This window comes from Haliotis rubra, unplaced genomic scaffold (genome assembly GCF_003918875.1).
Source record: "Haliotis rubra isolate DU_JTF1 unplaced genomic scaffold, ASM391887v1 Scf343, whole genome shotgun sequence".
NCBI classification, from domain to species: domain Eukaryota; kingdom Metazoa; phylum Mollusca; class Gastropoda; order Lepetellida; family Haliotidae; genus Haliotis; species Haliotis rubra.
Window position 1 is genome coordinate 177,435 of NW_025767017.1, and position 15,124 is coordinate 192,558.

A 15,124-nucleotide genomic window follows, 5' to 3' on the forward strand; every position below is an offset into this window, starting at 1 on the left:
TGTGAAAGGAAACCTTTTGAAAATCTTAAGTCCACGAAACAGCTTCAATTGTCTCAGACAAATTTAATTCACAGGATCTTTTAACGTTTCGCCTAGTTCTGTTGAGAGTCATGCAATGAATATGGTTAAATAATACTTGCACGAAGAAGCATTGCGTCATGAAAACGTGTTCTGCAAACAATACATGTCCTTAGAACATTTGTGACGGGAGTAAAAAATAATCATGGTCTTGTGTGTGATTTGAAAACATTCGACTCGTAGAGAATGACATATTCGGTTTTGTTTCACTAGGTATTTCAAAGTCAATGTTAAGGTATCTTCTTGTTCTATAAAAACTTTTAATAATATTAATAATGATACTCATCTCTCAAACCATGGTACTGCAATACATTATCAATCGCTACGGTTGTATTTCTGTCACTGGCTTGTTGCAGTGTGGTTTCAGTTTTACCCTTAGTTTCGAATTTTTCATATATTGTTTTTCTTAATGGCATTTAATGTATGATTTCTAATTTGAAACCCAGCTGTTAACCAAGAAATAGGTTCGTATAGCATGTAATTGTGAAATAAGTAAATTAACACACAATATCACTTAATAATCAAACCGTTATATTGAAACCACTCAATAGTATCTTAGGTTACCAATAAAAATCAATCTAGTGGATGACATATATCCATTAGTAATAAGCAGCAGACCCTACCAGAAGAATGTCCAGAATTATGCTATGTTCGTGAAGAACAACCATTGATTGATTATTCTGATCTGAACGATAGCAATCGACATATTGGTAGTATTTCAGTCATTTGCTGTTGCGGACAATTACTACACATAAGCTTACAACAGTCGTAACTGCGACATAACAATAATGGAATGATGAAATATTCATATATAATTTTTAACTGAATGCATACGTGTGTTAAACATACAGAATCAAATGCTATATCTTTCAAAAAGTACTTTTTATACCAGGACTGACAAGAAGAATCAAACCACAGCAATCAATAATCTCTTCAGTCGGTGTCCGATTTAGTCTCATAGATATATAATGCCATCATAAACTATCCTATCTCGGGGCATCTACGTGGATGTATGGTATTAGAATTGGACAAATCTCTGAGGCAATGATTACTATTTTAAAGCATAACTACTTATTAGATTCCTAGAAATTGTTTCCTATGAACAATTGACGTCCTTACTGTTTGCTTACGTAGATTTGCATATTGCTGGGGATGAGTGAGTGAGTTAATATTTATTTGTTACATCGGCAATTTCTCAGCCATATCGTGACGAGAACAATTAATTATTATATTAAAGATCAATATCACTAGAAATTAAAGCCTGTTGACGAAGATCAGTAAAATGACTAGTGTATAACAGATATTAAAGTAAAACTAGCATGTTATCATAAAACGATATTATTAAATACAACAATACAGTATAATGTGGGGGATGAAGTACTATTCATCCGGGAACACAAATGATTCGTGCACATGTTTCTATCCTTTGGTTGATTTGTAAGTGCATACCTAAGGGCTAAAGTATAGAGATATTGTTAGTGTTATCACGCACAGAACATTGGAAGACTGGTTATCAGTCAGTGTCAAAGCAGATGTCGATATATGTCTATTTATGTCATAGAACAGAATGTATCTGCGCAGTGAACGTGCTACCATCGCGAATTGCGACTTGGGAGATTTAGGTTATTGCGAGTACTTCAAAGTCACGAATAAATCTGCACCAGTAATTACACCAACTGTTAGCTGAATAATTACCGTATCCCACACTGTCACAAACACATGCATAGTTAGTTGTTCACCTAAAGTAAGACCACTGGGACACTATTTTGGCCACTGTTTTCAAAATGTCCTCTACATACCCGCAGTAATGTTCAACAGGGCCTTGAATGTTCAAACCCTGTTGAAACTATTTCTGCAAGAGTCGCATGACGCTCACAGACATTTTGGTAGAAAGAGCATGCTTGATTATATATCAAAAGGTGTGAACTGTTCACCAAAGGCTTGAGCTACTGCAATGCTGATCGATTTAAAGGCAATGTCAGTGGCTCTAGCGAAAAGGATTTTGTTCTTACCCACTTCTGTCTTAGTTGGTTGGGTACATTACAACTTTGCAAATGGAGAAAGCATACATCTCCGAAACTTTATAGACGCAAGAGATTTTTTCATAAAGACGATAACATGTTCTAGTAGTCATGACAGACATGACAGAGACATGTCATACAGTTTAGTCATCACGTCATATCATGACGGAAGATGCCACGTCTTCAAATGTGGACCAGGTCAAAAGGCAGGAAATGTATTATACAACATGCACAGAGTGTTGAGATCCTGTATGCTGGAACAATGGGTATCAAACTTGAGGCTTCAGTGGGCCTTCAGAAGAAGGTTGTTTCAAACTGTGATTATGTGTCATCGTGCGCTGCCTGATTTCCTGTTTCAGACTCGATCATTTACAAGCCGCTGTGATGCAACTGCTAAGTCTACCATGGCTACGTGAAATGCTCGATTTTGATTGGTCAATCAATAAAATTAGACGCTGTCAATTTTGGATTGAAAATTCGTCTGATTTCATGACAGCTTCACTGCGCACGTATACAACACTGCCGCATCAGCTTGACGACCAACATGGCTAATATCAACACAACAGACGTGATGGAAATGCGGATGAAACATCTATTAAAACTCGAAATATACAATTATTATATGATTTTTCCTCCACAATTATTAGGGAACCTCACTATCATATAACCTTCTATAACAAAAATATTCAAACTCAATTACAATACACAGCCCCAAACATAAACAAACAATATCTAACATGTAAATCAGAAAGCCTTGTCATCCCTATCTATACAAAATGTGCAGCTTATCCTTACTAAACATTTACCTACCTGGTAAATGGTATATTTGTTTCCGTTTAGAATCATAAGAATGGGAAATTCGCAAGATAACGGTCAGGCGAAACACAAAATTTATGCCACTCACACTCCATCTTGTCCCGTTGCATCGTTCAAAAAAATACATGTAAAAAATTGAACCACCAGAATTCTGCGCTCTGCCAGCTTCCCCACAAGGCTGTCACTGCTGGTGATCTATGTTCGTACACTTTGAAAAAAGTCCCAAGTCCAGTCCCAAATGATGAAAACAATGTTCCAAGGAATCCCCAGTTAGTCGCATGTACACAAAGCAGCACTGCCACATTTTTCGTCGCATGCCGGGATGGAGGCACCTACAGCCTATGTTAGTGAAATCATGATCCACACTCGCTGGTCATACAAATCTTTGAATAGTTACAGGTTGTAGGTCGATTCTGCAGGGTTCAGATTCGACAGTCAGTCAAGTAGTTTCCATTGTCACCCAAAATGTAAACACTGGCTGTCCGCCATTTCAAACTGTTGCGTAACTGTCAAAAACTACAGACTGCACTTCCAAGAAAAATAAGTAAGCCAGACGATTTCTTTTATTATAGTGTGGCCAGGGAGTTAGAGTCGCACGGCATGCAAAACAATAGGCCGGTTTCGGTCGTGTGGAGTTGGGATTATATTAACCAAGCTCTTAGGTAATACATTATGGCATTGAATAAACAGTAGTTAGTTTTCTTTGGACAGAATATTATATATGTTGCAATGTTTAAACGGCACCTTCCACTCCCTTCACAGACGACTTCAATTCGCCTCTCGCACCATGCCGGATTTCGCAGTGTCTTCCGTGGAAGGAAGAAGTTCGATTTTAAATCGGTTATGGAAGAATGGAGATAAACGTATTGTGTTGGAAAATAAGATGAATGTTAGGCAGAATTGATAGTCTCTAAATTAATCATTTGAAACCTCACGCTACGCGTTCGGTTCCAAATGAAATTTAGAGACTATCAATTCTGCCTAACATTCATCTAATTTCCCAACACAGTACGTTTATCTCCTAATTGCCGCATGAAACATAATTTACTGTGTTTCTACAAATTCTATTTATTCAGCATTACATGTTCTTAAGAATTGTTCCGCCAGGTCCCTCGCCATCTATCTTCCTTGTTGAAACCTTAAATATAATCAATAACAGCTGCCTCGTCACGTTCAGGTCTGAAGATGGATTTTTTTCTTCCAATATAGAAAGCAAAGTTTGTAAAAGGAATTCAATAGTCTAGATCACGTTCTTGTTTGCAATGTGAAAATCAGATATTCTGCAAAACCTAAATAAAAAGTTGCACGTGTCCGGAAAATATTCCGTTAAGCCACATTTTTTTAATCATACGTAAACCTCTTCCCTCAGCAATTTGTCTTACATAATGGTCTCTTTTCGTTCTTTGTGCACTTTATCTAATGAGTCAGGAGTGACATGCAGTAACTGACATTAAAACGACCTAATGGCTGTAGCGGTGTAATTGGTATTTTAAGATACGTTGATACGAAATCGCAATATTGAACTTAAAGTAGCTGACAATGTTTTGAGCAATATCCTTGAGGAGCAACAGCAGAAAAATGCTTTACACATAATACCCAGCTTGGCAATTGAACCAGGGCCATCGTTGGGAAAGCTTTGGCTACCCTACCGACGCCGAGAAATATTTCCCAGCCTGCCAGCATCTTACGCCCGGGACCTGCATCATTTCAGGCTTTCCTCCCACGTCAAGCTGAGACGCCATGAAGTTTAACGTTAAGTCAAAGTCACATGTACATCAATGAGTGACACTAGTGTCGCCACAGTGATGTTTGAAATGTTTCTTGTGTGGGATTGCACTTTGTCTCAGCCTCTGCTCGAGAGGCATGATACAAGTTCGTAATTCACCAGAAGGAAATCTTTGAACTATAAGCAAATCCTCAAAGGACAACCTATCTTATCACACAAGTAAACTTATTCCTAATTTACAAAACAATATCCAGCTCATAAGTAGCTGTTACATTCAACTCATTCCTGACATATACCTTCTTGTAGGGCAGGATAACACGTTCATGTTATCATAGACAAACGCTTAGTTTCTCAATAAATATAATTTTGATAGTAACAAACAAATCCATTTAAGTTGAAAAGGAGCCCCAGGGAGACCAGAGATTCAGGGCCTAAGGGAATCTAGACTTGCTTCAACAAGGGCCTTGGCATTGTAGAGAGGGCTAGGTAGTAGGGAAAATAATGTGATTCAGGAATGTGAGACAGACTACCTGTTATCAGTGTAAGGCCCATTACTGTGGAAATTGAGGGATAAATAAACCTCAGTGTGGATCTATTTTTCAATCAAAAATAGAAAAGGTCATTAAGCTATGTGAAGATGAATAATGTATGTGGTATAAGTGAGAAAATCGAAATTAACAGAGAATTAATCGAGAACAGCGGTACCTGTGTAGCAGAAAAGTTGAGGTTTATAAATCAAAGTCTGTGCACCCATAGGTATACCCCTCCCAAAGGATCGCCACACCGGGTCAGACTTGATCTTCAGCAACCCACACATGTCTTAAGAGGCAGCTAAGGGGATCGGTTGGTCAGACTCGCTGACTTTTTTGCTGCACGTCATCGTACTCCAATTGCGAAGATCAATACTGATAATGTTGTTCACTGGATTGTCTGTCCGAAACTCGGTCATTTACAAACCGTCGCCATATAGCTGGAATACTGCTGAGTGCTGCGTTCAGTAAGAAACAAAGGAAGCTAAGAATGGATAATGAATATTAAATAATCATTGGCATCTTGTCATGTCTATGTCAGCAAACATTCAGCACTTTTAATTAAGACCAGACTGAGTGCTTGAGAAAGATAGTCGCTATTAGAACATCTCACAAAACAGGACTCCAGAAATGAGCTTCACGCCATGCACCATCTCCCAATCAACCCCACCGCCCAAGTATGGACATGATGAATCCTGAATCTGACCTGCCTGCTGAGCTGCATACGTAGCCTTTTCCTGGTAATTAGCCACCTCAAATTTATACATCAAATGTGTATTGCTATCAACGCCACCTCTCAGTTGTTTTATAATCATATTTTTGTTTTCAAATCATGTGAGAGTAATTTGAAAATAAGGAAGCTAATTAAACCTCCCTGCCTTTGCTTATTGAATTTAGGTAGCCATTATGTCGTCTCGTAATTAAATCATTATCTCACTAAGAAAAGATATATTTTCTGCACATGGGTTCTAGCGTTGGCATCGAAGATACATGTACATAATGAAATGGCGTTATTCGGCAATGGAATAATATCAAAATAAGTTCCATCTAGTAATGCCTTCGAAATATAATCTCCAGCAGGTAGGTGAGATTATAGATGCCTTGCCATATCCATTTCTGTCTTGTTTGCAAAGTAATTAAATATCTAATATATCAGAACAGTACCTGATATCTCAGTTAATGGCATAGACAGTTCGTCTACGTAATGTAGACATAAAGATTCACTACCTTTCACTGACTGATGTAATGATTTGATAAATTTGCTGATTGTCTGAGTGTCTGTGAGTGAAAAAAATGGGGTTGTGCGTATTAAGAACGAGATGGGACTAGTTCAGAACGGATATAAACTGACTAAGGACGGGATTGAACTGCTTGAAAATGTTGTCCACAACTTTACCCAGTCTAAACGTAATACCAATCCACAATTTACGTCACAGTTGCTCTGTTGTCAGATCAGGTTTTTGTTTTAGATCATGTGAAAGTACTTTGCCTTTGCTTATTGCATTTACATAGTCATTATGTTGTCTCATAATTAATTCATTATCTCATGGTGAAACGAAATTACTTTCTGTAAATGAGTTCCTGAGTTCACAGTGAAGATACATGTGCATTATTGAATGGCACCATTTGGCAATGGAACAACATCAGTTGTGTTTCATATAATCTGCAGAAGGTAGGCGAAATTATTGATGCTTTGCCATATCCCATTCTGTGTTTTGCAAAGTAATTAGATCACTAATATATAAGAGCATTAAGACGTGTGGTCAGTTACTGGCATAGGCAATTCGTCTACGTAATGGAGACAGCGATTCACTCTCAATACACTGATAGATTTGATCATTTGATAGATTTGATCATTTGATAGATTTGATGATTGTTGGTGTGACTGAGAGCAAAAAAAAAAAATGTTCAGTCATAAATGACGATAATTCACTTTAAATGTAAAACTTCAGTGATCAATAAATACATAGTAATTTTAATGAAACTTATCCGCTGAGAGGAGATGCCGAGGGTTTAAATACAGGTCACAGCACGATACTATTTTCTCATCGATCATCGTGTCGTCAGTTTCAGTTCTTGAGCCGACAAACATGAGAAACTGGCGCCGTATTCTGTCCATCAACTGCTGGGTAATTTGACAACTGCAGGATGATAAAGGAATAATCTTAGAGTTTAACATCTTTATGAGTGCGATTTCTTAAAGGGTCCGGTCTGTGGAAACTGATTTGTGTCAAATGTTGCATGGTTTCCACATTGAACAGCAGAGTTAATCTAGAAATTGGTATGTACAGTACTAAACTGTGAAATCAATAAATAACAACACAAATTCAATTAATAACAACACAAAATCAAATAATAACAATGAATTTTAAAATGTACACACACTGTTTTAGTGCCCTTCTGGATACTCAGCACATTGCCACTGTTGAAGGTCTAGAAGAAGGCGGTGCTCTGTCACAGAATCCGGAATGGAGTCAGAAGCAGGTAGGAATTCGGCATTTCAAACAGGTATCAATGTTGCACTTGAGGGTAGGTCAGAAGCAAAATGGGACAAACGACGAGAGGTTGGTCACATAACCGTGGAACTGTTAGTGTATCAACGACACAGGTTGACGTTGGCTAACAAGGGATTATGTAACCAGGGCCTATCGAGTAAAACGTACGCTATTCTGCACTGTGAATAGTAGCGCTTTACCAACAAGGCCTCATTTTCTGGTAATCGATCAAATATATCAGGACGTCTACGAGGACGATATGGATTTTAATCATTGCGTTATGATTGTCTTCTTTTATAAAGGGCGTTGTCTCATCTTTACAACCACGGCAAAATAATGTAATCTGCTGTTGATATCATATGCAACATTGATGTATGATTTGATGTAACCAAGATATTGCGTCTGACCATCCGATCTAATCGCGCGCACCGACGACAAACACACGGTGCTCTATACATATATTTGACGCAGTCCCAACGGGATCTTCAAAAATGGTTCATATTTCATTACTTTTGTAGTGAAGTAATATGCACAGTCATGTGAATATTCACATATTCATTTTCCCATCTGAATCGACTGTCTTGCGATGTATGCAAATCAAAACTGCAGTGTCCATTGATTTTCAACAATAGCAAGATTTGTAGAACTCCTAATTCGTTCTAAGCGACAAGAAGAGCGGAAGGTCGCGGGTTCGATCCCCGACCGCGTCATACCAAAAGACGTTAAAATATGGTACTTGTTGGTCCCTGCCTGGCGCTCGGCATTAATGGGTACAACGAGGACTGGTCGGCTCGGAGTCAGTATAATGTGTCTGAGTGGGGTATTCATGCTTCACTGCGGCATGGTATCTCAGTGGGCTAGCACTATAAAACCATTTTACGTCTGGGCTAGTACAAGCAGCCGCATATACACATACACACGCGTGCACGTCGTCATATGAGCGAAATATTCTCAAGCACGACGTTAAACCCAATTTCACCTCACCTCTTTCCCCGAATGTTCATTACTAAACACTTCATTACTTTACGTTCACTTTTTTCGTTACATAGATTGTACAATTGCTATTTCAGTAGCAGTGGTATTTTCGAGCTTCTGGTTTTAACCCAAGTGTTAAACGGGCAAGACTTTCATTACTTGAGGTGTTCCTCCCACTTTTAGTTGTGATGCTGTATTAAAACTGCAATACTGTTAAATACAGTGTTAAAATAATTTACAACCAACTCACTAAGTAGAAACAGTATTGACACATCAACACAGTTGTTGTTAAACACTTTGAGTTTGAAATCTTGCGCTGTTAATGTTCAGATTTGATCAGTCATATAATAGATACACTGGTTGGCACCATCAACCCATAGGGTATTACTACTACTCTTCATTAGTGCTTGATAAGGAAACACCCCATATTGTGTTACACGTCAGGAACCAAGAGTAATTTACTCTGCATGCCATCACATTCTCGACCGTGCTCTTAATGACCTACTTATCCAATACATGATACGACAAAGCTACAACGAAGTGCTTGTAACTTGTGAGAAAACGGTTACATTCAATGACCTCTCTAGCATGCAGATGCCAACTGCTAAGAATAGGTTTGGTTAAATCAACTACATTATAATTTGGTCTGTACACAGTGAGCTTTTCTACCATGTTATCTCAACGTAATCACTTGCTTACATGAGTCGCCGTAAAACATAAGTTTCTCATCAAACAAGAAATATTTTTAGCACATATATGCTCAGAATCGCCCACAGTAATATTTAGTCTTAAATGAGATTAAGGATTCAACGATGGTATCATTTCATAAGGATCATTGTTAAGGACTAACTTACAGGAATTCACAGAATATAGCAATACAAATTGGGTGCCACCGCCATGTGACAAGAATGTTTCCACAGATTTGTTTTCGACCTAAAAACTGCTTTGACCAAAACTGATTAGGCAATACATTATTAATATACGTTTGAAAGACACTGAAGAATGGTGCCATTAACATCGGCAGGCTAGGCACGGGTCGATCGTTTTATGACATTTGCATTTCCTTGTTTTGCTTGGCATGCGGAGAACATGTTCCATCATGTGTATCAGTTATTTTGGTATTCGGAAAAAAAAGAAAACAGAAAATGAAAAAATGAAATGATTTCTGCTAGGAAAAAAAGAAAAAGGAAGAAAAGGAAATACATTTTTTCATACTTTATTACGTGTGTATCTCATACTACATAATAATAAACAAAATTTGGTAACAGATGATGGACAATTTAGCACATTTAAATGAAGCCTTTTTTTCTGCTAAGTCACACACTGGCAAGTCATTTACTTAATTCTAAACAGTCTGATATTCTGGTCCACTGCAGTAAGGAAGTCTCGGATGGAAATGTCACTGTTGACCCATCTCTGGCACAGGTTCTTCAGTCTTTTGTAGGAGGCAACTGCTTTGGCATTTGTCCTGGAAGGAAGTAGCTGATCAATGCTGATTTGTTGTAGAAGAGTGTCCACAAGGGCCTGGTCTTTTTTGAAACCACTGGATGGTCTTCCATACGGAAGGATGCTGGTGGCCAACCACTTTCACCAGATCTTGGTCTTTGAGGCTGATGTTTTGGTATACATGTATCCATTCCAGCATACCTTCTTGCCACCCTTGTTACTCTCTATGACCTCCATTTTCACAATGACACTAAATGCATTTCTTTACTATTTTATACATTCCCAGTGAGAAGCCAATGAGAAGCCAAGAAAACTCATTAGCTACACAGCTACTCACCAATTACTTAAAAGTTAACTTATCCCTTGTTAGTAGTAACCACAATGAGTAACCACAATGAGAAGCCAATGAGAAGCCAAGTTAACTCATTAGCTACTCAGCTACTCACCAATTACTTAAAAGTCTTATAGTGTCTTGATTAACTGGTACATGTTGATACAAGAAACAGGTTCCCTTGTGCAATACCTAACATCAGAGACCACAATCAAAGCTGGATACTCATGGTAATACCACTTCTTATACTCGTTAGACAAAATTTTTGCCAATTATATTCACAACTTCATAAATATATGTTACATACACCAATTTCCCCCATTTCTTTCTTTTTTTCCTACATTCGTTATTTTTGCCCTGATGTATTTGCACAGCGAACTCTGACTGTTACTTCAACTGAATTGATTTCTACTTCTGATGTGACTATTACCACATCTATTACGATCAATGCTATTAATAATGAAAAGGTTGAATATTTTTAAAAATGCCACAATTTACGTCATAGTCCTTCTGTAATCAGATCGGCTTTTTCAAATCAAGTGAGAGTACTTTGAAAATCAGGAATCTAATGAAAACTCGCTGCCTTTGATTATTAAATTTGCACAGCCATCATGCTGTCCGGTAATTAATTCATTTAACTAATGATGAAAAGGCATAGGAAAAGGAACAAAATCAGTTGGGTTTCATATAATCTCCAGAAGGTAGTTGAAGTGATATATAAGACATGGACAGTTCGTCACCCCCTTTACATTATTATTATTATGTTTATTATTATTATATGGAGATATATATAGCGCCATAGTCCATCCCACATGCATGCTCAAAGCGCTTATTTGGTTTTCCCTCGATCAATTGGATGTCAATTCAGCGGCACACCATGTTATCAATCTCAACTTCCTGGGGATCATTCAACTCTTGCTGCTACTAGGCGCACCGAGTTAATGCAACTTTCTCATCCTTTCGAGGTACCCGTTCACAGCTGGGTGGACTGGGACACATAGTCACAATACTTTGCCCAAGTTTACTGCACGTTGCTGTACCCGCAACTAGGTGTTTGCACGTATTCATGTGGCCACCATCTGGTCATATACCAACGGATGCGTGGGTTCTTTTAAGTGCACAGGGTTGTGTACTGTACACTAGGGGTTGTGACAACACTGAAAGAGTGTGCGCACAAAGTTCACTCCAAGGTTTTTACACCCGGTCACAGGTGGGCTCGATCCTGGCACCTCCAAGGTTACTAGCTTGGCGCCTTAGCCAGCTCGCCCACCACGCCCCAATTGATTTGATCATTTGATAGATTGAGAGTGATAAAATGTAAAAGGTTCAGTCTCGAATGATGATAAATCACCTGAAATGTAAATCTTAAGTGATAAAGAAGTACACACGTCAGTAATTTTAATGAACGTTATTCTTTGAGAGGAGACGTCGAGGGCTTTAATACGGCCCCAATACTATTTTCCCGTTGATCATCGTATCTTCAGTGTCCGTTCTCAATAAGACAAACATAGGAACTTGCGTCTTATTTTGTCCATCAACGACTGGGCAATTTGACAGCTGCAGGATGATAAAGGAATCATCTCAGAATGTAACTTCTTTATGCGTGCGATTTCAGGAGAGTGACATCTGTCTTGTAACTGGTTTGTGTCAAATGTTGCATGGTTTCCACATTGAAAAGGAGAGATAATCCAGACATTGGTATGCACAGTGTTAAAATGTGAAATCAATAAATGACAGCAGAAAATTAATTAATAAACAACAAATTATACGATGTAGTTGTCTATACAGTTTTAGGGCTCTTGAAAAATTCTTAAAGGCCTGGGAGGAGGCGTTGTCCCGTCACTGAATCCAGAATAGAGTCGACAGCTGGTAGAAATTCGGATTTTTCAAACAGGCATCAATGTTGCAATTGGTGGGTAGATCAGAAGCAATTCGTGCACCGAAGAGGGTTGGACATGACCGTGAAACTGAAATTAAACGAACGACACACGTTGACGAGTGAGTGAGTGAGTTTAGTTTTACACCTCACTCAGCAATATTCCAGCTATATGGCGGCGGTCTGTAAATAATCGAATCTGGACCAGACAATCCAGTGATCAACAACATGAGCATCGATCTGCGCAATTGGGAACCGATGACATGTGTCAACCAAGTCAGCGAGCCTGACCATCCGATCTCGTTAGTCGCCTCTTACGACAAGCATGGGTTACTGAAGGCCAATATTCTAATTCTAGGGATTAAATAACCAGGGCTTACTACGTCAACGGCAATGTGAATAGTAGCGCTTTAGCAACAACACCTCCTTTTTTTGGTAACTAATCAAAGTTATCAGGAAATCTACGAGGACGACATAGAATTCAATCTTTGCGTTATGACCTCTTCTTATTAAACAGAACGTTGTTCCATCTATAAGCACGGCTAAATAATGTAATCTTCTGTTGATATCATGTGCAAAACTGGTGTATAATTGGATGTAACCAAGACATCGCGTCTGACAATCCAAACTAATCCAATCTTCTGACAACAAATGATGATGATGATGATGATGATGAAGATGATGATGATAGGATATTTATATAGCGCACATATCCACGCAACTAGTACATGCTCAAAGCCCTTGAGCATGTACTAGTTGCACAAACACACAGTGCATATATTTGACGCGGTACCAGCAGGGTCGTCAAATATGTTATGAACCATCTATACGTATCTCATCGCTACCCCAGTTCATGTGTGCAGTGCCCAATAAAATATTTCATTACTTTTGTTATGAAGTAATACATACATGTGAACATTCACAGTCGATCGCCTTGCAAGGTGTGTGCATTGATTTTCAACAATCTCATGATTTGGTTAGAACACTGACTATTTTTCCCAAGCAACAACTGATTATTTTGTTACATATGTGTTTGAGAATAGTCGGAACCTATTTCTTTGATGACGAGAACTGGGTTATGAGGAATGCTAGGTTTGACTATCCTGTCTGGTGTCTCGCTAACCATACCCTACAACAATCAATCATTGTGTATAGTACAATCATCACCAGAAGCTCCGAAATTGATTCCCTTCAGACGTTTTAACGATGTGGTGTCTCTTTGAAGCCCAAATCAAACTGTGTTTCGTCACTTGTACGGCGTAATCACAATGGAAACCACGATCTAGTTAGTCGAGCATACACACACATGTCTAAGTTAAACAAACATACCGGGCTTTTTTCCAAAAATGCACTCGCTTACAACAGATGTTAAGTAGTTCTTTGAGAGTTACTTCCGAAACTCTTTGAATAGTAAATTATTGATGAATAGCATGTTTTTAATAATCCCCTGACAAGAGCAGATGTTAAATTTACAGACGGGATAAAGTAATTCAATTAGGGTCTTTTTCCGATTCCAAAGATTCAATGGTAAGGAACAACATTTATAATTAATCCCCCAAACAAATACAGTACAATGTATATGATTCTTGTGTACATGGGCGAGTCAGGTCAGGATTTGTGTACGCCACTCTCAGCAATAATCCAGTAAACTCACAAGCAGCAGGTTGAGCACACAAACATGGGTTCTGACGTGGGGAATCCAACCCGCCTTTGACGCTTTAATCACGTACTACAACACGGCCCCTTATAGTTTACATAAAGGTCACGATGAATGTAAATGGGGAACTGAACTGAACTGTATTTACACTTCGGCCGCGTTCTGCGGGATTGGAGGATCATTATTATGTACAACTTATATACGTTTCATACATGTATAATACACAAAAGGTCATATATTCATATCACTTGGTTGCAAGAATACATTATGTCTGTACATGCATTTAACCAGTTAAGCGAAAAATGTTACATTCATGCGTTATAATGTCTCATTTTGGGGCTTAAAAATGAGATATTAATATTTTGCAAAATATTACTAATTTCCTAATTGTTCCTAGTTTATTAGAATGAAACAGCTGGTTACACCAACTTGCAAATAAGTGCACGGTGGATTACGGCTGGTTTGTGGAAATCACAATGTTCACATTCGTTTTAACAATCATGGATAACAACAATTTATCTTGGTTTTGTTTCGTGGCCAGTTGATGCAAATAAAAAATAAGAGAAGCTACAAAACTTTATGAATCAAAACGTTTTGATGTAATAATGAATTGATGAACTGACCGTAGAATATCCATATTCCTCTGATGAGATACTGAGTTATTGCCATTTAGCACATCCTGCAGGACGAAACCTTTCACATAGAAATACGATTCGTTAAAGACATATTTAAATATACATTTGTCAAAGACATTGGATAAACAAGATGTTAAGGCAACGGGTCTATAGTTCGAACAGTCGTTAATATTACCTTTCCTGTGGATTGGTATGACTGATGATTCTTTCCATATGTCTGGGAAAACTGATGTTTGAAGTGACTTGTTAAAGAGGTTAGTTAATGCTTGTGACAAGGAGGGGGATACCAAACGTAGGAAGCGGTTTCCAATACCATCTGGTCCACTCGCTTTGGTAATGTTTAACGATGATAGAACATCTTCAACATCCTGCTTTGTAAGATATAAATTCCCCATATATTTACTATTATTGTTTAAGGTCATATTTGGAAGATCCTTATTAGGGTCAGCGATTGTTGCCTGGTCAATAAAGTAATTATTTAAAACGTTTGCTATTGATTCTGGTTCTTGATAGTAATTGTAGGTAATAGGAGGAAAGG